This window comes from Engystomops pustulosus, chromosome 9 (assembly GCF_040894005.1).
Source record: "Engystomops pustulosus chromosome 9, aEngPut4.maternal, whole genome shotgun sequence".
In the NCBI taxonomy this organism is placed as follows: domain Eukaryota; kingdom Metazoa; phylum Chordata; class Amphibia; order Anura; family Leptodactylidae; genus Engystomops; species Engystomops pustulosus.
The window spans coordinates 66404687-66424875 of record NC_092419.1 but is presented as its reverse complement, the minus strand read 5'-3'; the positions used below and the strand labels follow the sequence as shown (position 1 = coordinate 66424875).

Here is a 20189-nt window from a genome sequence, read left to right as displayed (position 1 = left end):
TCAAATTGAACAGCTGCTGTCAACGGCCATTCTAAGCTGAATGTGCCTGCTCTCGTCAGATCGCAGCAGCAATGCAGCTTAAGGCTTGGCAAGTACCAGCATGGGAGACTGGCTGGGAATCCCAAGTTACGTTGACCTTTTTGAACCTGAAAATTGTGTTAGTTTCTCTATGAGATAGTAAAAGAAGGTTCAAATTGAACAGCTGCTGTCAACGGCCATTCTAAGCTGAATGTGCCTGCTCTCGTCAGATCGCAGCAGCAATGCAGCTTAAGGCTTGGCAAGTACCAGCATGGGAGACTGGTTGGGAATCCCAAGTTCCGTTGACCTTTTTGAACCTGAAAATTGTGTTAGTTTCTCTATGAGATAGTAAAAGAAAGTAGAAATTAGGCAGCTGCTGTCAACGGCCATTCTAAGCTGAATGTGCCTGCTCTCGTCAGATCGCAGCAGCAATGCAGCTTAAGGCTTGGCAAGTACCAGCATGGGAGACTGGCTGGGAATCCCAAGTTCTGTTGACCTTTTTGAACCTGAAAATTGTGTTAGTTTCTCTATGAGATAGTAAAAGAAGGTTCAAATTGAACAGCTGCTGTCAACGGCCATTCTAAGCTGAATGTGCCTGCTCTCGTCAGATCGCAGCAGCAATGCAGCTTAAGGCTTGGCAAGTACCAGCATGGGAGACTGGCTGGGAATCCCAAGTTCTGTTGACCTTTTTGAACCTGAAAATTGTGTTAGTTTCTCTATGAGATAGTAAAAGAAGGTTCAAATTGAACAGCTGCTGTCAACAGCCATTCTAAGCTGAATGTGCCTGCTCTCGTCAGATCGCAGCAGCAATGCAGCTTAAGGCTTGGCAAGTACCAGCATGGGAGACTGGCTGGGAATCCCAAGTTCTGTTGACCTTTTTGAACCTGAAAATTGTGTTAGTTTCTCTATGAGATAGTAAAAGAAGGTTCAAATTGAACAGCTGCTGTCAACGGCCATTCTAAGCTGAATGTGCCTGCTCTCGTCAGATAGCAGCAGCAATGCAGCTTAAGGCTTGGCAAGTACCAGCATGGGAGACTGGCTGGGAATCCCAAGTTCCGTTGACCTTTTTGAACCTGAAAATTGTGTTAGTTTCTCTATGAGATAGTAAAAGAAGGTTCAAATTGAACAGCTGCTGTCAACGGCCATTCTAAGCTGAATGTGCGTGCTCTTGTCGGATCACAGCAGCGATGCAGCTTAAGGCTTGGCAAGTACCAGCATGGGAGACTGGCTGCGAATCCCAAGTTCCGTTGACCTTTTTGAACCTGAAAATTGTGTTAGTTTCTCTATGAGATAGTAAAAGAAGGTTCAAACTGAACAGCTGCTGTCAACGGCCATTCTAAGCTGAATGTGCCTGCTCTCATCAGATCGCAGCAGCTTAAGGCTTGGCAAGTACCAGCATGGGAGACTGGCTGGGAATCCCAAGTTCCGTTGACCTTTTTGAACCTGAAAATTGTGTTAGTTTCTCTATGAGATAGTAAAAGAAGGTTCAAACTGAACAGCTGCTGTCAACGGCCATTCTAAGCTGAATGTGCCTGCTCTCGTCAGATCGCAGCAGCAATGCAGCTTAAGGCTTGGCAAGTACCAGCATGGGAGACTGGCTGGGAATCCCAAGTTCCGTTGACCTTTTTGAACCTGAAAATTGTGTTAGTTTCTCTATGAGATAGTAAAAGAAGGTTCAAATTGAACAGCTGCTGTCAACAGCCATTCTAAGCTGAATGTGCCTGCTCTCGTCAGATCGCAGCAGCAATGCAGCTTAAGGCTTGGCAAGTACCAGCATGGGAGACTGGCTGGGAATCCCAAGTTCTGTTGACCTTTTTGAACCTGAAAATTGTGTTAGTTTCTCTATGAGATAGTAAAAGAAGGTTCAAATTGAACAGCTGCTGTCAACGGCCATTCTAAGCTGAATGTGCCTGCTCTCGTCAGATAGCAGCAGCAATGCAGCTTAAGGCTTGGCAAGTACCAGCATGGGAGACTGGCTGGGAATCCCAAGTTCCGTTGACCTTTTTGAACCTGAAAATTGTGTTAGTTTCTCTATGAGATAGTAAAAGAAGGTTCAAACTGAACAGCTGCTGTCAACGGCCATTCTAAGCTGAATGTGCGTGCTCTTGTCGGATCACAGCAGCGATGCAGCTTAAGGCTTGGCAAGTACCAGCATGGGAGACTGGCTGCGAATCCCAAGTTCTGTTGACCTTTTTGAACCTGAAAATTGTGTTAGTTTCTCTATGAGATAGTAAAAGAAGGTTCAAACTGAACAGCTGCTGTCAACGGCCATTCTAAGCTGAATGTGCCTGCTCTCGTAAGATCGCAGCATCAATGCAGCTTAAGGCTTGGCAAGTACCAGCATGGGAGACTGGCTGGGAATCCCAAGTTCCGTTGACCTTTTAGAAACTGAAAATTGTGTTAGTTTCTCTATGAGATAGTAAAAGAAGGTTCAAATTGAACAGCTGCTGTCAACGGCCATTCTAAGCTGAATGTGCCTGCTCTCGTCAGATCGCAACAGCAATGCAGCTTAAGGCTTGGCAAGTACCAGCATGGGAGACTGGCTGGGAATCCCAAGTTGCGTTGACCTTTTTGAACCTGAAAATTGTGTTAGTTTCTCTATGAGATAGTAAAAGAAAGTAGAAATTAGGCAGCTGCTGTCAACGGCCATTCTAAGCTGAATGTGCCTGCTCTCGTCAGATTGCAGCAGCAATGCAGCTTAAGGCTTGGCAAGTACCAGCATGGGAGACTGGCTGGGAATCCCAAGTTCTGTTGACCTTTTTGAACCTGAAAATTGTGTTAGTTTCTCTATGAGATAGTAAAAGAAGGTTCAAATTGAACAGCTGCTGTCAACGGCCATTCTAAGCTGAATGTGCCTGCTCTCATCAGATCGCAGCAGCTTAAGGCTTGGCAAGTACCAGCATGGGAGACTGGCTGGGAATCCCAAGTTCCGTTGACCTTTTTGAACCTGAAAATTGTGTTAGTTTCTCTATGAGATAGTAAAAGAAGGTTCAAACTGAACAGCTGCTGTCAACGGCCATTCTAAGCTGAATGTGCCTGCTCTCGTCAGATCGCAGCAGCAATGCAGCTTAAGGCTTGGCAAGTACCAGCATGGTAGACTGGCTGGGAATCCCAAGTTCCGTTGACCTTTTTGAACCTGAAAATTGTGTTAGTTTCTCTATGAGATAGTAAAAGAAGGTTCAAATTGAACAGCTGCTGTCAACAGCCATTCTAAGCTGAATGTGCCTGCTCTCGTCAGATCGCAGCAGCAATGCAGCTTAAGGCTTGGCAAGTACCAGCATGGGAGACTGGCTGGGAATCCCAAGTTCTGTTGACCTTTTTGAACCTGAAAATTGTGTTAGTTTCTCTATGAGATAGTAAAAGAAGGTTCAAATTGAACAGCTGCTGTCAACGGCCATTCTAAGCTGAATGTGCCTGCTCTCGTCAGATAGCAGCAGCAATGCAGCTTAAGGCTTGGCAAGTACCAGCATGGGAGACTGGCTGGGAATCCCAAGTTCCGTTGACCTTTTTGAACCTGAAAATTGTGTTAGTTTCTCTATGAGATAGTAAAAGAAGGTTCAAATTGAACAGCTGCTGTCAACGGCCATTCTAAGCTGAATGTGCGTGCTCTTGTCGGATCACAGCAGCGATGCAGCTTAAGGCTTGGCAAGTACCAGCATGGGAGACTGGCTGCGAATCCCAAGTTCTGTTGACCTTTTTGAACCTGAAAATTGTGTTAGTTTCTCTATGAGATAGTAAAAGAAGGTTCAAACTGAACAGCTGCTGTCAACGGCCATTCTAAGCTGAATGTGCCTGCTCTCGTCAGATCGCAGCATCAATGCAGCTTAAGGCTTGGCAAGTACCAGCATGGGAGACTGGCTGGGAATCCCAAGTTCCGTTGACCTTTTAGAACCTGAAAATTGTGTTAGTTTCTCTATGAGATAGTAAAAGAAGGTTCAAATTGAACAGCTGCTGTCAACGGCCATTCTAAGCTGAATGTGCCTGCTCTCGTCAGATCGCAGCAGCAATGCAGCTTAAGGCTTGGCAAGTACCAGCATGGGAGACTGGCTGGGAATCCCAAGTTCCGTTGACCTTTTTGAACCTGAAAATTGTGTTAGTTTCTCTATGAGATAGTAAAAGAAGGTTCAAACTGAACAGCTGCTGTCAACGGCCATTCTAAGCTGAATGTGCGTGCTCTTGTCGGATCACAGCAGCGATGCAGCTTAAGGCTTGGCAAGTACCAGCATGGGAGACTGGCTGCGAATCCCAAGTTCTGTTGACCTTTTTGAACCTGAAAATTGTGTTAGTTTCTCTATGAGATAGTAAAAGAAGGTTCAAACTGAACAGCTGCTGTCAACGGCCATTCTAAGCTGAATGTGCCTGCTCTCGTCAGATCGCAGCATCAATGCAGCTTAAGGCTTGGCAAGTACCAGCATGGGAGACTGGCTGGGAATCCCAAGTTCCGTTGACCTTTTAGAAACTGAAAATTGTGTTAGTTTCTCTATGAGATAGTAAAAGAAGGTTCAAATTGAACAGCTGCTGTCAACGGCCATTCTAAGCTGAATGTGCCTGCTCTCGTCAGATCGCAGCAGCAATGCAGCTTAAGGCTTGGCAAGTACCAGCATGGGAGACTGGCTGGGAATCCCAAGTTCCGTTGACCTTTTTGAACCTGAAAATTGTGTTAGTTTCTCTATGAGATAGTAAAAGAAAGTAGAAATTAGGCAGCTGCTGTCAACGGCCATTCTAAGCTGAATGTGCCTGTTCTCGTCAGATTGCAGCAGCAATGCAGCTTAAGGCTTGGCAAGTACCAGCATGGGAGACTGGCTGGGAATCCCAAGTTCTGTTGACCTTTTTGAACCTGAAAATTGTGTTAGTTTCTCTATGAGATAGTAAAAGAAGGTTCAAATTGAACAGCTGCTGTCAACGGCCATTCTAAGCTGAATGTGCCTGCTCTCATCAGATCGCAGCAGCTTAAGGCTTGGCAAGTACCAGCATGGGAGACTGGCTGGGAATCCCAAGTTCCGTTGACCTTTTTGAACCTGAAAATTGTGTTAGTTTCTCTATGAGATAGTAAAAGAAGGTTCAAACTGAACAGCTGCTGTCAACGGCCATTCTAAGCTGAATGTGCCTGCTCTCGTCAGATCGCAGCAGCAATGCAGCTTAAGGCTTGGCAAGTACCAGCATGGGAGACTGGCTGGGAATCCCAAGTTCTGTTGACATTTTTGAACCTGAAAATTGTGTTAGTTTCTCTATGAGATAGTAAAAGAAGGTTCAAATTGAACAGCTGCTGTCAACAGCCATTCTAAGCTGAATGTGCCTGCTCTCGTCAGATCGCAGCAGCAATGCAGCTTAAGGCTTGGCAAGTACCAGCATGGGAGACTGGCTGGGAATCCCAAGATCTGTTGACCTTTTTGAACCTGAAAATTGTGTTAGTTTCTCTATGAGATAGTAAAAGAAGGTTCAAATTGAACAGCTGCTGTCAACGGCCATTCTAAGCTGAATGTGCCTGCTCTCGTCAGATAGCAGCAGCAATGCAGCTTAAGGCTTGGCAAGTACCAGCATGGGAGACTGGCTGGGAATCCCAAGTTCCGTTGACCTTTTTGAACCTGAAAATTGTGTTAGTTTCTCTATGAGATAGTAAAAGAAGGTTCAAATTGAACAGCTGCTGTCAACGGCCATTCTAAGCTGAATGTGCGTGCTCTTGTCGGATCACAGCAGCGATGCAGCTTAAGGCTTGGCAAGTACCAGCATGGGAGACTGGCTGCGAATCCCAAGTTCTGTTGACCTTTTTGAACCTGAAAATTGTGTTAGTTTCTCTATGAGATAGTAAAAGAAGGTTCAAACTGAACAGCTGCTGTCAACGGCCATTCTAAGCTGAATGTGCCTGCTCTCGTCAGATCGCAGCATCAATGCAGCTTAAGGCTTGGCAAGTACCAGCATGGGAGACTGGCTGGGAATCCCAAGTTCCGTTGACCTTTTAGAACCTGAAAATTGTGTTAGTTTCTCTATGAGATAGTAAAAGAAGGTTCAAATTGAACAGCTGCTGTCAACGGCCATTCTAAGCTGAATGTGCCTGCTCTCGTCAGATCGCAGCAGCAATGCAGCTTAAGGCTTGGCAAGTACCAGCATGGGAGACTGGCTGGGAATCCCAAGTTCCGTTGACCTTTTTGAACCTGAAAATTGTGTTAGTTTCTCTATGAGATAGTAAAAGAAAGTAGAAATTAGGCAGCTGCTGTCAACGGCCATTCTAAGCTGAATGTGCCTGCTCTCGTCAGATCGCAGCAGCAATGCAGCTTAAGGCTTGGCAAGTACCAGCATGGGAGAATGGCTGGGAATCCCAAGTTCTGTTGACCTTTTTGAACCTGAAAATTGTGTTAGTTTCTCTATGAGATAGTAAAAGAAGGTTCAAATTGAACAGCTGCTGTCAACGGCCATTCTAAGCTGAATGTGCCTGCTCTCATCAGATCGCAGCAGCTTAAGGCTTGGCAAGTACCAGCATGGGAGACTGGCTGGGAATCCCAAGTTCCGTTGACCTTTTTGAACCTGAAAATTGTGTTAGTTTCTCTATGAGATAGTAAAAGAAGGTTCAAACTGAACAGCTGCTGTCAACGGCCATTCTAAGCTGAATGTGCCTGCTCTCGTCAGATCGCAGCAGCAATGCAGCTTAAGGCTTGGCAAGTACCAGCATGGGAGACTGGCTGGGAATCCCAAGTTCCGTTGACCTTTTTGAACCTGAAAATTGTGTTAGTTTCTCTATGAGATAGTAAAAGAAGGTTCAAATTGAACAGCTGCTGTCAACAGCCATTCTAAGCTGAATGTGCCTGCTCTCGTCAGATCGCAGCAGCAATGCAGCTTAAGGCTTGGCAAGTACCGGCATGGGAGAGTGGCTGGGAAGCCCAAGTTCTGTTGACCTTTTTGAACCTGAAAATTGTGTTAGTTTCTCTATGAGATAGTAAAAGAAGGTTCAAATTGAACAGCTGCTGTCAACGGCCATTCTAAGCTGAATGTGCCTGCTCTCGTCAGATAGCAGCAGCAATGCAGCTTAAGGCTTGGCAAGTACCAGCATGGGAGACTGGCTGGGAATCCCAAGTTCCGTTGACCTTTTTGAACCTGAAAATTGTGTTAGTTTCTCTATGAGATAGTAAAAGAAGGTTCAAATTGAACAGCTGCTGTCAACGGCCATTCTAAGCTGAATGTGCGTGCTCTTGTCGGATCACAGCAGCGATGCAGCTTAAGGCTTGGCAAGTACCAGCATGGGAGACTGGCTGCGAATCCCAAGTTCCGTTGACCTTTTTGAACCTGAAAATTGTGTTAGTTTCTCTATGAGATAGTAAAAGAAGGTTCAAACTGAACAGCTGCTGTCAACGGCCATTCTAAGCTGAATGTGCCTGCTCTCGTCAGATCGCAGCATCAATGCAGCTTAAGGCTTGGCAAGTACCAGCATGGGAGATTGGCTGGGAATCCCAAGTTCCGTTGACCTTTTTGAACCTGAAAATTGTGTTAGTTTCTCTATGAGATAGTAAAAGAAGGTTCAAATTGAACAGCTGCTGTCAACGGCCATTCTAAGCTGAATGTGCCTGCTCTCGTCAGATCGCAGCAGCAATGCAGCTTAAGGCTTGGCAAGTACCAGCATGGGAGGCTGGCTGGGAATCCCAAGTTCCGTTGACCTTTTTGAACCTGAAAATTGTGTTAGTTTCTCTATGAGATAGTAAAAGAAGGTTCAAACTGAACAGCTGCTGTCAACGGCCATTCTAAGCTGAATGTGCCTGCTCTCGTCAGATCGCAGCAGCAATGCAGCTTAAGGCTTGGCAAGTACCAGCATGGGAGACTGGCTGGGAATCCCAAGTTCCGTTGACCTTTTTGAACCTGAAAATTGTGTTAGTTTCTCTATGAGATAGTAAAAGAAGGTTCAAATTGAACAGCTGCTGTCAACGGCCATTCTAAGCTGAATGTGCCTGCTCTCGACAGATCGCAGCAGCAATGCAGCTTAAGGCTAGGCAAGTACCAGCATGGGAGACTGGCTGGGAATCCCAAGTTCTGTTGACCTTTTTGAACCTGAAAATTGTGTTAGTTTCTCTATGAGATAGTAAAAGAAGGTTCAAATTGAACAGCTGCTGTCAACGGCCATTCTAAGCTGAATGTGCCTGCTCTCGTCAGATCGCAGCAGCAATGCAGCTTAAGGCTTGGCAAGTACCAGCATGGGAGACTGGCTGGGAATCCCAAGTTCCGTTGACCTTTTTGAACCTGAAAATTGTGTTAGTTTCTCTATGAGATAGTAAAGGAAGGTTCAAATTGAACAGCTGCTGTCAACGGCCATTCTAAGCTGAATGTGCGTGCTCTTGTCGGATCACAGCAGCGATGCGGCTTAAGGCTTGGCAAGTACCAGCATGGGAGACTGGCTGCGAATCCCAAGTTCCGTTGACCTTTTTGAACCTGAAAATTGTGTTAGTTTCTCTATGAGATAGTAAAAGAAGGTTCAAACTGAACAGCTGCTGTCAACGGCCATTCTAAGCTGAATGTGCCTGCTCTCGTCAGATCGCAGCATCAATGCAGCTTAAGGCTTGGCAAGTACCAGCATGGGAGACTGGCTGGGAATCCCAAGTTCCGTTAACCTTTTTGAACCTGAAAATTGTGTTAGTTTCTCTATGAGATAGTAAAAGAAGGTTCAAATTGAACAGCTGCTGTCAACGGCCATTCTAAGCTGAATGTGCCTGCTCTCGTCAGATCGCAGCAGCTTAAGGCTTGGCAAGTACCAGCATGGGAGACTGGCTGGGAATCCCAAGTTCCGTTGACCTTTTTGAACCTGAAAATTGTGTTAGTTTCTCTATGAGATAGTAAAAGAAGGTTCAAACTGAACAGCTGCTGTCAACGGCCATTCTAAGCTGAATGTGCCTGCTCTCGTCAGATCGCAGCAGCAATGCAGCTTAAGGCTTGGCAAGTACCAGCATGGGAGACTGGCTGGGAATCCCAAGTTCCGTTGACCTTTTTGAACCTGAAAATTGTTAGTTTCTCTGTCAAAGATGGTAAAAGAAGGTTCAAATTGAATAGCTGCTGTCAACAGCCATTCTAAGCTGAATGTGCCTGCTCTCGTCAGATCGCAGCAGCAATGCAGCTTAAGGCTTGGCAAGTACCAGCATGGGAGACTGGCTGGGAATCCCAAGTTCTGTTGACCTTTTTGAACCTGAAAATTGTGTTAGTTTCTCTATGAGATAGTAAAAGAAGGTTCAAATTGAACAGCTGCTGTCAACGGCCATTCTAAGCTGAATGTGCCTGCTCTCGTCAGATCGCAGCAGCAATGCAGCTTAAGGCTTGGCAAGTACCAGCATGGGAGACTGGCTGGGAATCCCAAGTTCCGTTGACCTTTTTGAACCTGAAAATTGTGTTAGTTTCTCTATGAGATAGTAAAAGAAGGTTCAAATTGAACAGCTGCTGTCAACGGCCATTCTAAGCTGAATGTGCCTGCTCTCGTCAGATCGCATCAGCAATGCAGCTTAAGGCTTGGCAAGTACCAGCATGGGAGACTGGCTGGGAATCCCAAGTTCTGTTGACCTTTTTGAACCTGAAAATTGTGTTAGTTTCTCTATGAGATAGTAAAAGAAGGTTCAAATTGAACAGCTGCTGTCAACGGCCATTCTAAGCTGAATGTGCCTGCTCTCGTCAGATCGCAGCAGCGATGCGGCTTAAGGCTTGGCAAGTACCAGCATGGGAGACTGGCTGGGAATCCCAAGTTCCGTTGACCTTTTTGAACCTGAAAATTGTGTTAGTTTCTCTATGAGATAGTAAAAGAAGGTTCAAATTGAACAGCTGCTGTCAACGGCCATTCTAAGCTGAATGTGCCTGCTCTCGTCAGATCGCAGCAGCAATGCAGCTTAAGGCTTGGCAAGTACCAGCATGGGAGACTGGCTGGGAATCCTAAGTTCTGTTGACCTTTTTGAACCTGAAAATTGTGTTAGTTTCTCTATGAGATAGTAAAAGAAGGTTCTAATTGAACAGCTGCTGTCAACGGCCATTCTTAGCTGAATGTGCCTGCTCTCGTCAGTTCGCAGCAGCAATGCAGCTTAAGGCTTGGCAAGTACCAGCATGGGAGACTGGCTGGGAATCCCAAGTTCCGTTGACCTTTTTGAACCTGAAAATTGTGTTAGTTTCTCTATGAGATAGTAAAAGAAGGTTCAAATTGAACAGCTGCTGTCAACGGCCATTCTAAGCTGAATGTGCCTGCTCTCGTCAGATCGCAGCAGCAATGCAGCTTAAGGCTTGGCAAGTACCAGCATGGGAGACTGGCTGGGAATCCCAAGTTCCGTTGACCTTTTTGAACCTGAAAATTGTGTTACTTTCTCTATGAGATAGTGAAAGAAAGTTGAAATTAGGCAGCTGCTGTCAACGGCCATTCTAAGCTGAATGTGCCTGCTCTGGTCAGATCGCAGCAGCAATGCAGCTTAAGGCTTGGCAAGTACCAGCATGGGAGACTGGCTGGGAATCCCAAGTTCCGTTGACCTTTTTGAACCTGAAAATTGTTAGTTTCCATGTCAAAGATGGTAAAAGAAGGTTCAAATTGAACAGCTGCTGTCAACGGCCATTCTAAGCTGAATGTGCCTGCTCTCGTCAGTTAGCAGCAGCAATGCAGCTTAAGGCTTGGCAAGTACCAGCCTGGGAGACTGGCTGGGAATCCCAAGTTCCGTTGACCTTTTTGAACCTGAAAATTGTGTTAGTTTCTCTATGAGATAGTAAAAGAAGGTTCAAACTGAACAGCTGCTGTCAACGGCCATTCTAAGCTGAATGTGCCTGCTCTCGTCAGATCGCAGCAGCAATGCAGCTTAAGGCTTGGCAAGTACGAGCATGGGAGACTGGCTGGGAATCCTAAGTTCTGTTGACCTTTTTGAACCTGAAAATTGTGTTAGTTTCTCTATGAGATAGTAAAAGAAGGTTTAAATTGAACAGCTGCTGTCAACGGCCATTCTAAGCTGAATGTGCCTGCTCTCGTCAGATCGCAGCAACAATGCAGCTTAAGGCTTGGCAAGTACCAGCATGGGAGACTGGCTGGGAATCCCAAGTTCTGTTGACCTTTTTGGACCTGAAAATTGTTAGTTTCTCTGTCAAAGATGGTAAAAGAAGGTTCAAATTGAACAGCTGCTGTCAACGGCCATTCTAAGCTGAATGTGCCTGCTCTCGTCAGATCGCAGCAGCAATGCAGCTTAAGGCTTAGCAAGTACCAGCATGGGAGACTGGCTGGGAATCCCAAGTTCCGTTGACCTTTTTGAACCTGAAAATTGTGTTAGTTTCTCTATGAGATAGTAAAAGAAGGTTCAAATTGAACAGCTGCTGTCAACGGCCATTCTAAGCTGAATGTGCCTGCTCTCGACAGATCGCAGCAGCAATGCAGCTTAAGGCTTGGCAAGTACCAGCATGGGAGACTGGCTGGGAATCCCAAGTTCTGTTGACCTTTTTGAACCTGAAAATTGTGTTAGTTTCTCTATGAGATAGTAAAAGAAGGTTCAAATTGAACAGCTGCTGTCAACGGCCATTCTAAGCTGAATGTGCCTGCTCTCGTCAGATCGCAGCAGCAATGCAGCTTAAGGCTTGGCAAGTACCAGCATGGGAGACTGGCTGGGAATCCCAAGTTCCGTTGACCTTTTTGAACCTGAAAAATGTGTTAGTTTCTCTATGAGATAGTAAAGGAAGGTTCAAATTGAACAGCTGCTGTCAACGGCCATTCTAAGCTGAATGTGCGTGCTCTTGTCGGATCACAGCAGCGATGCGGCTTAAGGCTTGGCAAGTACCAGCATGGGAGACTGGCTGCGAATCCCAAGTTCCGTTGACCTTTTTGAACCTGAAAATTGTGTTAGTTTCTCTATGAGATAGTAAAAGAAGGTTCAAATTGAACAGCTGCTGTCAACGGCCATTCTAAGCTGAATGTGCCTGCTCTCGTCAGATCGCAGCAGCTTAAGGCTTGGCAAGTACCAGCATGGGAGACTGGCTGGGAATCCCAAGTTCCGTTGACCTTTTTGAACCTGAAAATTGTGTTAGTTTCTCTATGAGATAGTAAAAGAAGGTTCAAACTGAACAGCTGCTGTCAACGGCCATTCTAAGCTGAATGTGCCTGCTCTCGTCAGATCGCAGCAGCAATGCAGCTTAAGGCTTGGCAAGTACCAGCATGGGAGACTGGCTGGGAATCCCAAGTTCCGTTGACCTTTTTGAACCTGAAAATTGTTAGTTTCTCTGTCAAAGATGGTAAAAGAAGGTTCAAATTGAACAGCTGCTGTCAACGGCCATTCTAAGCTGAATGTGCCTGCTCTCGTCAGATTGCAGCAGCAATGCAGCTTAAGGCTTGGCAAGTACCAGCATGGGAGACTGGCTGGGAATCCCAAGTTCTGTTGACCTTTTTGAACCTGAAATTTGTGTTAGTTTCTCTGTCAAAGATGGTAAAAGAAGGTTCAAATTGAACAGCTGCTGTCAACGGCCATTCTAAGCTGAATGTGCCTGCTCTCGTCAGATCGCAGCAGCAATGCAGCTTAAGGCTTGGCAAGTACCAGCATGGGAGACTGGCTGGGAATCCCAAGTTCCGTTGACCTTTTTGAACCTGAAAATTGTGTTAGTTTCTCTATGAGATAGTAAAAGAAGGTTCAAATTGAACAGCTGCTGTCAACGGCCATTCTAAGCTGAATGTGCCTGCTCTCGTCAGATCGCATCAGCAATGCAGCTTAAGGCTTGGCAAGTACCAGCATGGGAGACTGGCTGGGAATCCCAAGTTCTGTTGACCTTTTTGAACCTGAAAATTGTGTTAGTTTCTCTATGAGATAGTAAAAGAAGGTTCAAATTGTACAGCTGCTGTCAACAGCCATTCTAAGCTGAATGTGCCTGCTCTCGTCAGATCGCAGCAGCAATGCAGCTTAAGGCTTGGCAAGTACCAGCATGGGAGACTGGCTGGGAATCCCAAGTTCCGTTGACCTTTTTGAACCTGAAAATTGTGTTAGTTTCTCTATGAGATAGTAAAAGAAGGTTCAAATTGAACAGCTGCTGTCAACGGCCATTCTAAGCTGAATGTGCCTGCTCTCGTCAGATCGCAGCAGCAATGCAGCTTAAGGCTTGGCAAGTACCAGCATGGGAGACTGGCTGGGAATCCCAAGTTCTGTTGACCTTTTTGAACCTGAAAATTGTGTTAGTTTCTCTATGAGATAGTAAAAGAAGGTTCAAATTGAACACCTGCTGTCAACGGCCATTCTTAGCTGAATGTGCCTGCTCTCGTCAGATTGCAGCAGCAATGCAGCTTAAGGCTTGGCAAGTACCAGCATGGGAGACTGGCTGGGAATCCCAAGTTCCGTTGACCTTTTTGAACCTGAAAATTGTGTTAGTTTCTCTATGAGATAGTAAAAGAAGGTTCAAATTGAACAGCTGCTGTCAACGGCCATTCTAAGCTGAATGTGCCTGCTCTCGTCAGATCGCAGCAGCAATGCAGCTTAAGGCTTGGCAAGTACCAGCATGGGAGACTGACTGGGAATCCCAAGTTCCGTTGACCTTTTTGAACCTGAAAATTGTGTTACTTTCTCTATGAGATAGTGAAAGAAAGTAGAAATTAGGCAGCTGCTGTCAACGGCCATTCTAAGCTGAATGTGCCTGCTCTCGTCAGATCGCAGCAGCAATGCAGCTTAAGGCTTGGCAAGTACCAGCATGGGAGACTGGCTGGGAATCCCAAGTTCCGTTGACCTTTTTGAACCTGAAAATTGTTAGTTTCTCTGTCAAAGATGGTAAAAGAAGGTTCAAATTGAATAGCTGCTGTCAACGGCCATTCTAAGCTGAATGTGCCTGCTCTCGTCAGATCGCAGCAGCAATGCAGCTTAAGGCTTGGCAAGTACCAGCATGGGAGACTGGCTGGGAATCCCAAGTTCCGTTGACCTTTTTGAACCTGAAAATTGTTAGTTTCACTGTCAAAGATGGTAAAAGAAGGTTCAAATTGAACAGCTGCTGTCAACAGCCATTCTAAGCTGAATGTGCCTGCTCTCGTCAGATCGCAGCAGCAATGCAGCTTAAGGCTTGGCAAGTACCAGCATGGGAGACTGGCTGGGAATCCCAAGTTCCGTTGACCTTTTTGAACCTGAAAATTGTGTTAGTTTCTCTATGAGATAGTAAAAGAAGGTTCAAACTGAACAGCTGCTGTCAACGGCCATTCTAAGCTGAATGTCCCTGCTCTCGTCAGATCGCAGCAGCAATGCAGCTTAAGGCTTGGCAAGTACCAGCATGGGAGACTGGCTGGGAATCCCAAGTTCTGTTGACCTTTTTGAACCTGAAAATTGTGTTAGTTTCTCTATGAGATAGTAAAAGAAGGTTCAAATTGAACAGCTGTTTTCAACGGCCATTCTAAGTTGAATGTGCCTGCTCTCGTCAGATCGCAGCAGCAATGCAGCTTAAGGCTTGGCAAGTACCAGCATGGGAGACTGGCTGGAAATCCCAAGTTCTGTTGACCTTTTTGAACCTGAAAATTGTGTTAGTTTTTCTATGAGATAGTAAAAGAAAGTTCAAATTGAACAGCTGCTGTCAACGGCCATTGTAAGCTGAATGTGCCTGCTCTCGTCAGATCGCAGCAGCAATGCAGCTTAAGGCTTGGCAAGTACCAGCATGGGAGACTGGCTGGGAATCCCAAGTTCCGTTGACCTTTTTGAACCTGAAAATTGTTAGTTTCTCTGTCAAAGATGGTAAAAGAAGGTTCAAATTGAACAGCTGCTGTCAACGGCCATTCTAAGCTGAATGTGCCTGCTCTCGTCAGTTAGCAGCAGCAATGCAGCTTAAGGCTTGGCAAGTACCAGCCTGGGAGACTGGCTGGGAATCCCAAGTTCCGTTGACCTTTTTGAACCTGAAAATTGTGTTAGTTTCTCTATGAGATAGTAAAAGAAGGTTCAAACTGAACAGCTGCTGTCAACGGCCATTCTAAGCTGAATGTGCCTGCTCTCGTCAGATCGCAGCAGCAATGCAGCTTAAGGCTTGGCAAGTACCAGCATGGGAGACTGGCTGGGAATCCTAAGTTCTGTTGACCTTTTTGAACCTGAAAATTGTGTTAGTTTCTCTATGAGATAGTAAAAGAAGGTTCAAATTGAACAGCTGCTGTCAACGGCCATTCTAAGCTGAATGTGCCTGCTCTAGTCAGATCGCAGCAGCAATGCAGCTTAAGGCTTGGCAAGTACCAGCATGGGAGACTGGCTGGGAATCCCAAGTTCTGTTGACCTTTTTGAACCTGAAAATTGTGTTAGTTTCTCTATGAGATAGTAAAAGAAGGTTTAAATTGAACAGCTGCTGTCAACGGCCATTCTAAGCTGAATGTGCCTGCTCTCATCAGATCGCAGCAACAATGCAGCTTAAGGCTTGGCAAGTACCAGCATGGGAGACTGGCTGGGAATCCCAAGTTCCGTTGACCTTTTTGAACCTGAAAATTGTTAGTTTCTCTGTCAAAGATGGTAAAAGAAGGTTCAAATTGAACAGCTGCTGTCAACGGCCATTCTAAGCTGAATGTGCCTGCTCTCGTCAGTTAGCAGCAGCAATGCAGCTTAAGGCTTGGCAAGTACCAGCCTGGGAGACTGGCTGGGAATCCCAAGTTCCGTTGACCTTTTTGAACCTGAAAATTGTGTTAGTTTCTCTATGAGATAGTAAAAGAAGGTTCAAACTGAACAGCTGCTGTCAACGGCCATTCTAAGCTGAATGTGCCTGCTCTCGTCAGATCGCAGCAGCAATGCAGCTTAAGGCTTGGCAAGTACCAGCATGGGAGACTGGCTGGGAATCCTAAGTTCTGTTGACCTTTTTGAACCTGAAAATTGTGTTAGTTTCTCTATGAGATAGTAAAAGAAGGTTCAAATTGAACAGCTGCTGTCAACGGCCATTCTAAGCTGAATGTGCCTGCTCTCGTCAGATCGCAGCAGCAATGCAGCTTAAGGCTTGGCAAGTACCAGCATGGGAGACTGGCTGGGAATCCCAAGTTCCGTTGACCTTTTTGAACCTGAAAATTGTTAGTTTCTCTGTCAAAGATGGTAAAAGAAGGTTCAAATTGAACAGCTGCTGTCAACGGCCATTCTAAGCTGAATGTGCCTGCTCTCGTCAGATCGCAGCAGCAATGCAGCTTAAGGCTTGGCAGGTACCAGCATGGGAGACTGGCTGGGAATCCCAAGTTCTGTTGACCTTTTTGAACCTGAAAATTGTGTTAGTTTCTCTATGAGATAGTAAAAGAAGGTTTAAATTGAACAGCTGCTGTCAACGGCCATTCTAAGCTGAATGTGCCTGCTCTCGTCAGATCGCAGCAACAATGCAGCTTAAGGCTTGGCAAGTACCAGCATGGGAGACTGGCTGGGAATCCCAAGTTCCGTTGACCTTTTTGAACCTGAAAATTGTTAGTTTCTCTGTCAAAGATGGTAAAAGAAGGTTCAAATTGAACAGCTGCTGTCAACGGCCATGCTAAGCTGAATGTGCCTGCTCTCGTCAGTTAGCAGCAGCAATGCAGCTTAAGGCTTGGCAAGTACCAGCCTGGGAGACTGGCTGGGAATCCCAAGTTCCGTTGACCTTTTTGAACCTGAAAATTGTGTTAGTTTCTCTATGAGATAGTAAAAGAAGGTTCAAACTGAACAGCTGCTGTCAACGGCCATTCTAAGCTGAATGTGCCTGCTCTCGTCAGATCGCAGCAGCAATGCAGCTTAAGGCTTGGCAAGTACCAGCATGGGAGACTGGCTGGGAATCCTAAGTTCTGTTGACCTTTTTGAACCTGAAAATTGTGTTAGTTTCTCTATGAGATAGTAAAAGAAGGTTCAAATTGAACAGCTGCTGTCAACGGCCATTCTAAGCTGAATGTGCCTGCTCTCGTCAGATCGCAGCAGCAATGCAGCTTAAGGCTTGGCAAGTACCAGCATGGGAGACTGGCTGGGAATCCCAAGTTCCGTTGACCTTTTTGAACCTGAAAATTGTTAGTTTCTCTGTCAAAGATGGTAAAAGAAGGTTCAAATTGAACAGCTGCTGTCAACGGCCATTCTAAGCTGAATGTGCCTGCTCTCGTCAGATCGCAGCAGCAATGCAGCTTAAGGCTTGGCAAGTACCAGCATGGGAGACTGGCTGGGAATCCCAAGTTCCGTTGACCTTTTTGAACCTGAAAATTGTTAGTTTCTCTGTCAAAGATGGTAAAAGAAGGTTCAAATTGAACAGCTGCTGTCAACGGCCATTCTAAGCTGAATGTGCCTGCTCTCGTCAGATCGCAGCAGCAATGCAGCTTAAGGCTTGGCAAGTACCAGCATGGGAGACTGGCTGGGAATCCCAAGTTCTGTTGACCTTTTTGAACCTGAAAATTGTGTTAGTTTCTCTATGAGATAGTAAAAGAAGGTTCAAATTGAACAGCTGCTGTCAACGGCCATTCTAAGCTGAATGTGCCTGCTCTCGTCAGATCGCAGCAGCAATGCAGCTTAAGGCTTGGCAAGTACCAGCATGGGAGACTGGCTGGGAATCCCAAGTTCCGTTGACCTTTTTGAACCTGAAAATTGTGTTAGTTTCTCTATGAGATAGTAAAAGAAGGTTCAAATTGAACAGCTGCTGTCAACGGCCATTCTAAGCTGAATGTGCCTGCTCTCGTCAGATCGCATCAGCAATGCAGCTTAAGGCTTGGCAAGTACCAGCATGGGAGACTGGCTGGGAATCCCAAGTTCTGTTGACCTTTTTGAACCTGAAAATTGTGTTAGTTTCTCTATGAGATAGTAAAAGAAGGTTCAAATTGAACAGCTGCTGTCAACGGCCATTCTAAGCTGAATGTGCCTGCTCTCGTCAGATCGCAGCAGCAATGCAGCTTAAGGCTTGGCAAGTACCAGCATGGGAGACTGGCTGGGAATCCCAAGTTCTGTTGACCTTTTTGAACCTGAAAATTGTGTTAGTTTCTCTATGAGATAGTAAAAGAAGGTTCAAATTGTACAGCTGCTGTCAACGGCCATTCTAAGCTGAATGTGCCTGCTCTCGTCAGATCGCAGCAGCAATGCAGCTTAAGGCTTGGCAAGTACCAGCATGGGAGACTGGCTGGGAATCCCAAGTTCTGTTGACCTTTTTGAACCTGAAAATTGTGTTAGTTTCTCTATGAGATAGTAAAAGAAGGTTCAAATTGAACAGCTGCTGTCAACGGCCATTCTTAGCTGAATGTGCCTGCTCTCGTCAGATTGCAGCAGCAATGCAGCTTAAGGCTTGGCAAGTACCAGCATGGGAGACTGGCTGGGAATCCCAAGTTCCGTTGACCTTTTTGAACCTGAAAATTGTTAGTTTCCATGTCAAAGATGGTAAAAGAAGGTTCAAATTGAACAGCTGCTGTCAACGGCCATTCCAAGCTGAATGTGCCTGCTCTCGTCAGATCGCAGCAGCAATGCAGCTTAAGGCTTGGCAAGTACCAGCATGGGAGACTGGCTGGGAATCCCAAGTTCCGTTGACCTTTTTGAACCTGAAAATTGTGTTAGTTTCTCTATGAGATAGTAAAAGAAGGTTCAAACTGAACAGCTGCTGTCAACGGCCATTCTAAGCTGAATGTGCCTGCTCTCATCAGATCGCAGCAGCAATGCAGCTTAAGGCTTGGCAAGTACCAGCATGGGAGACTGGCTGGGAATCCCAAGTTCCGTTGACCTTTTTGAACCTGAAAATTGTGTTAGTTTCTCTTTGAGATAGTAAAAGAAGGTTCAAATTGAACAGCTGCTGTCAACGGCCATTCTTAGCTGAATGTGCCTGCTCTCGTCAGATCGCAGCAGCAATGCAGCTTAAGGCTTGGCAAGTACCAGCATGGGAGACTGGCTGGGAATCCCAAGTTCCGTTGACCTTTTTGAACCTGAAAATTGTGTTAGTTTCTCTATGAGATAGTAAAAGAAGGTTCAAACTGAACAGCTGCTGTCAACGGCCATTCTAAGCTGAATGTGCGTGCTCTTGTCGGATCACAGCAGCGATGCGGCTTAAGGCTTGACAAGTACCGGCATGGGAGACTGGCTGCGAATCCCAAGTTCCGTTGACCTTTTTGAACCTGAAAATTGTGTTAGTTTCTCTATGAGATAGTAAAAGAAGGTTCAAACTGAACAGCTGCTGTCAACGGCCATTCTAAGCTGAATGTGCCTGCTCTCGTCAGATCGCAGCAGCAATGCAGCTTAAGGCTTGGCAAGTACCAGCATGGGAGACTGGCTGGGAATCCCAAGTTCTGTTGACCTTTTTGAACCTGAAAATTGTGTTAGTTTCTCTATGAGATAGTAAAAGAAGGTTCAAATTGTACAGCTGCTGTCAACGGCCATTCTAAGCTGAATGTGCCTGCTCTCGTCAGATCGCAGCAGCAATGCAGCTTAAGGCTTGGCAAGTACCAGCATGGGAGACTGGCTGGGAATCCCAAGTTCTGTTGACCTTTTTGAACCTGAAAATTGTGTTAGTTTCTCTATGAGATAGTAAAAGAAGGTTCAAATTGAACAGCTGCTGTCAACGGCCATTCTTAGCTGAATGTGCCTGCTCTCGTCAGATTGCAGCAGCAATGCAGCTTAAGGCTTGGCAAGTACCAGCATGGGAGACTGGCTGGGAATCCCAAGTTCCGTTGACCTTTTTGAACCTGAAAATTGTGTTAGTTTCTCTATGAGATAGTAAAAGAAGGTTCAAATTGAACAGCTGCTGTCAACGGCCATTCTAAGCTGAATGTGCCTGCTCTCGTCAGATCGCAGCAGCAATGCAGCTTAAGGCTTGGCAAGTACCAGCATGGGAGACTGGCTGGGAATCCCAAGTTCCGTTGACCTTTTTGAACCTGAAAATTGTGTTACTTTCTTTATGAGATAGTGAAAGAAAGTAGAAATTGGGCTGCTGCTGTCAACGGCCATTCTAAGCTGAATGTGCCTGCTCTCGTCAGATCGCAGCAGCAATGCAGCTTAAGGCTTGGCAAGTACCAGCATGGGAGACTGGCTGGGAATCCCAAGTTCCGTTGACCTTTTTGAACCTGAAAATTGTTAGTTTCTCTGTCAAAGATGGTAAAAGAAGGTTCAAATTGAATAGCTGCTGTCAACGGCCATTCTAAGCTGAATGTGCCTGCTCTCGTCAGATCGCAGCAGCAATGCAGCTTAAGGCTTGGCAAGTACCAGCATGGGAGACTGGCTGGGAATCCCAAGTTCCGTTGACCTTTTTGAACCTGAAAATTGTTAGTTTCACTGTCAAAGATGGTAAAAGAAGGTTCAAATTGAACA

General features: G+C 45.8%; 1 protein-coding gene and 88 pseudogenes across 1 annotated transcript in view; 88 read left to right on the top strand and 1 right to left on the bottom strand.

Moving 5' to 3' along the window:
• The window catches only part of LOC140076453 (uncharacterized), a 107896-nt gene that overhangs the window by 11579 nt on the left and 76128 nt on the right, over positions 1–20189 (bottom strand). The gene's annotated exons all lie outside the window — the stretch shown is intronic.
• On the top strand, positions 19–137 carry LOC140089799 (5S ribosomal RNA; annotated as a pseudogene).
• Positions 208–326, top strand: LOC140081619 (5S ribosomal RNA; annotated as a pseudogene).
• On the top strand, positions 397–515 carry LOC140080121 (5S ribosomal RNA; annotated as a pseudogene).
• Positions 586–704, top strand: LOC140080120 (5S ribosomal RNA; annotated as a pseudogene).
• On the top strand, positions 775–893 carry LOC140081808 (5S ribosomal RNA; annotated as a pseudogene).
• On the top strand, positions 964–1082 carry LOC140089737 (5S ribosomal RNA; annotated as a pseudogene).
• LOC140099309 (5S ribosomal RNA) lies at positions 1523–1641 on the top strand (annotated as a pseudogene).
• LOC140081807 (5S ribosomal RNA) lies at positions 1712–1830 on the top strand (annotated as a pseudogene).
• Positions 1901–2019, top strand: LOC140089731 (5S ribosomal RNA; annotated as a pseudogene).
• On the top strand, positions 2279–2397 carry LOC140089931 (5S ribosomal RNA; annotated as a pseudogene).
• LOC140095628 (5S ribosomal RNA) lies at positions 2468–2586 on the top strand (annotated as a pseudogene).
• On the top strand, positions 2657–2775 carry LOC140089634 (5S ribosomal RNA; annotated as a pseudogene).
• On the top strand, positions 3027–3145 carry LOC140085594 (5S ribosomal RNA; annotated as a pseudogene).
• Positions 3216–3334, top strand: LOC140081805 (5S ribosomal RNA; annotated as a pseudogene).
• Positions 3405–3523, top strand: LOC140089736 (5S ribosomal RNA; annotated as a pseudogene).
• LOC140084163 (5S ribosomal RNA) lies at positions 3783–3901 on the top strand (annotated as a pseudogene).
• On the top strand, positions 3972–4090 carry LOC140099308 (5S ribosomal RNA; annotated as a pseudogene).
• LOC140084090 (5S ribosomal RNA) lies at positions 4350–4468 on the top strand (annotated as a pseudogene).
• LOC140099306 (5S ribosomal RNA) lies at positions 4539–4657 on the top strand (annotated as a pseudogene).
• Positions 4728–4846, top strand: LOC140093943 (5S ribosomal RNA; annotated as a pseudogene).
• Positions 5098–5216, top strand: LOC140083339 (5S ribosomal RNA; annotated as a pseudogene).
• Positions 5287–5405, top strand: LOC140089158 (5S ribosomal RNA; annotated as a pseudogene).
• Positions 5476–5594, top strand: LOC140089730 (5S ribosomal RNA; annotated as a pseudogene).
• On the top strand, positions 5854–5972 carry LOC140084088 (5S ribosomal RNA; annotated as a pseudogene).
• LOC140099305 (5S ribosomal RNA) lies at positions 6043–6161 on the top strand (annotated as a pseudogene).
• Positions 6232–6350, top strand: LOC140095036 (5S ribosomal RNA; annotated as a pseudogene).
• Positions 6602–6720, top strand: LOC140099304 (5S ribosomal RNA; annotated as a pseudogene).
• Positions 6791–6909, top strand: LOC140095604 (5S ribosomal RNA; annotated as a pseudogene).
• Positions 6980–7098, top strand: LOC140089728 (5S ribosomal RNA; annotated as a pseudogene).
• LOC140092344 (5S ribosomal RNA) lies at positions 7358–7476 on the top strand (annotated as a pseudogene).
• On the top strand, positions 7547–7665 carry LOC140084843 (5S ribosomal RNA; annotated as a pseudogene).
• Positions 7736–7854, top strand: LOC140099303 (5S ribosomal RNA; annotated as a pseudogene).
• LOC140088152 (5S ribosomal RNA) lies at positions 7925–8043 on the top strand (annotated as a pseudogene).
• LOC140099302 (5S ribosomal RNA) lies at positions 8114–8232 on the top strand (annotated as a pseudogene).
• LOC140093651 (5S ribosomal RNA) lies at positions 8492–8610 on the top strand (annotated as a pseudogene).
• Positions 8862–8980, top strand: LOC140099301 (5S ribosomal RNA; annotated as a pseudogene).
• LOC140081804 (5S ribosomal RNA) lies at positions 9051–9169 on the top strand (annotated as a pseudogene).
• Positions 9240–9358, top strand: LOC140099299 (5S ribosomal RNA; annotated as a pseudogene).
• On the top strand, positions 9429–9547 carry LOC140092614 (5S ribosomal RNA; annotated as a pseudogene).
• Positions 9618–9736, top strand: LOC140081654 (5S ribosomal RNA; annotated as a pseudogene).
• Positions 9807–9925, top strand: LOC140086826 (5S ribosomal RNA; annotated as a pseudogene).
• LOC140090587 (5S ribosomal RNA) lies at positions 9996–10114 on the top strand (annotated as a pseudogene).
• Positions 10185–10303, top strand: LOC140099298 (5S ribosomal RNA; annotated as a pseudogene).
• On the top strand, positions 10374–10492 carry LOC140091295 (5S ribosomal RNA; annotated as a pseudogene).
• LOC140095127 (5S ribosomal RNA) lies at positions 10752–10870 on the top strand (annotated as a pseudogene).
• Positions 10941–11059, top strand: LOC140078550 (5S ribosomal RNA; annotated as a pseudogene).
• LOC140088513 (5S ribosomal RNA) lies at positions 11130–11248 on the top strand (annotated as a pseudogene).
• On the top strand, positions 11319–11437 carry LOC140090001 (5S ribosomal RNA; annotated as a pseudogene).
• Positions 11508–11626, top strand: LOC140099297 (5S ribosomal RNA; annotated as a pseudogene).
• On the top strand, positions 12067–12185 carry LOC140099296 (5S ribosomal RNA; annotated as a pseudogene).
• On the top strand, positions 12256–12374 carry LOC140089633 (5S ribosomal RNA; annotated as a pseudogene).
• LOC140099294 (5S ribosomal RNA) lies at positions 12447–12565 on the top strand (annotated as a pseudogene).
• On the top strand, positions 12636–12754 carry LOC140092613 (5S ribosomal RNA; annotated as a pseudogene).
• On the top strand, positions 12825–12943 carry LOC140090090 (5S ribosomal RNA; annotated as a pseudogene).
• Positions 13014–13132, top strand: LOC140080119 (5S ribosomal RNA; annotated as a pseudogene).
• On the top strand, positions 13203–13321 carry LOC140090190 (5S ribosomal RNA; annotated as a pseudogene).
• LOC140086215 (5S ribosomal RNA) lies at positions 13392–13510 on the top strand (annotated as a pseudogene).
• LOC140099293 (5S ribosomal RNA) lies at positions 13581–13699 on the top strand (annotated as a pseudogene).
• Positions 13770–13888, top strand: LOC140099292 (5S ribosomal RNA; annotated as a pseudogene).
• Positions 13959–14077, top strand: LOC140090088 (5S ribosomal RNA; annotated as a pseudogene).
• LOC140083291 (5S ribosomal RNA) lies at positions 14148–14266 on the top strand (annotated as a pseudogene).
• Positions 14337–14455, top strand: LOC140098370 (5S ribosomal RNA; annotated as a pseudogene).
• LOC140092027 (5S ribosomal RNA) lies at positions 14526–14644 on the top strand (annotated as a pseudogene).
• Positions 14904–15022, top strand: LOC140086825 (5S ribosomal RNA; annotated as a pseudogene).
• Positions 15093–15211, top strand: LOC140092675 (5S ribosomal RNA; annotated as a pseudogene).
• On the top strand, positions 15282–15400 carry LOC140086073 (5S ribosomal RNA; annotated as a pseudogene).
• On the top strand, positions 15660–15778 carry LOC140086824 (5S ribosomal RNA; annotated as a pseudogene).
• On the top strand, positions 15849–15967 carry LOC140099291 (5S ribosomal RNA; annotated as a pseudogene).
• Positions 16038–16156, top strand: LOC140087005 (5S ribosomal RNA; annotated as a pseudogene).
• Positions 16227–16345, top strand: LOC140086055 (5S ribosomal RNA; annotated as a pseudogene).
• Positions 16605–16723, top strand: LOC140086823 (5S ribosomal RNA; annotated as a pseudogene).
• On the top strand, positions 16794–16912 carry LOC140099290 (5S ribosomal RNA; annotated as a pseudogene).
• LOC140099288 (5S ribosomal RNA) lies at positions 16983–17101 on the top strand (annotated as a pseudogene).
• On the top strand, positions 17172–17290 carry LOC140080118 (5S ribosomal RNA; annotated as a pseudogene).
• On the top strand, positions 17361–17479 carry LOC140099287 (5S ribosomal RNA; annotated as a pseudogene).
• LOC140092612 (5S ribosomal RNA) lies at positions 17550–17668 on the top strand (annotated as a pseudogene).
• LOC140080117 (5S ribosomal RNA) lies at positions 17739–17857 on the top strand (annotated as a pseudogene).
• Positions 17928–18046, top strand: LOC140080115 (5S ribosomal RNA; annotated as a pseudogene).
• On the top strand, positions 18117–18235 carry LOC140090189 (5S ribosomal RNA; annotated as a pseudogene).
• Positions 18306–18424, top strand: LOC140085531 (5S ribosomal RNA; annotated as a pseudogene).
• On the top strand, positions 18495–18613 carry LOC140092346 (5S ribosomal RNA; annotated as a pseudogene).
• On the top strand, positions 18684–18802 carry LOC140081681 (5S ribosomal RNA; annotated as a pseudogene).
• LOC140080114 (5S ribosomal RNA) lies at positions 19062–19180 on the top strand (annotated as a pseudogene).
• Positions 19251–19369, top strand: LOC140080113 (5S ribosomal RNA; annotated as a pseudogene).
• Positions 19440–19558, top strand: LOC140090188 (5S ribosomal RNA; annotated as a pseudogene).
• On the top strand, positions 19629–19747 carry LOC140099286 (5S ribosomal RNA; annotated as a pseudogene).
• On the top strand, positions 19818–19936 carry LOC140099285 (5S ribosomal RNA; annotated as a pseudogene).
• LOC140099284 (5S ribosomal RNA) lies at positions 20007–20125 on the top strand (annotated as a pseudogene).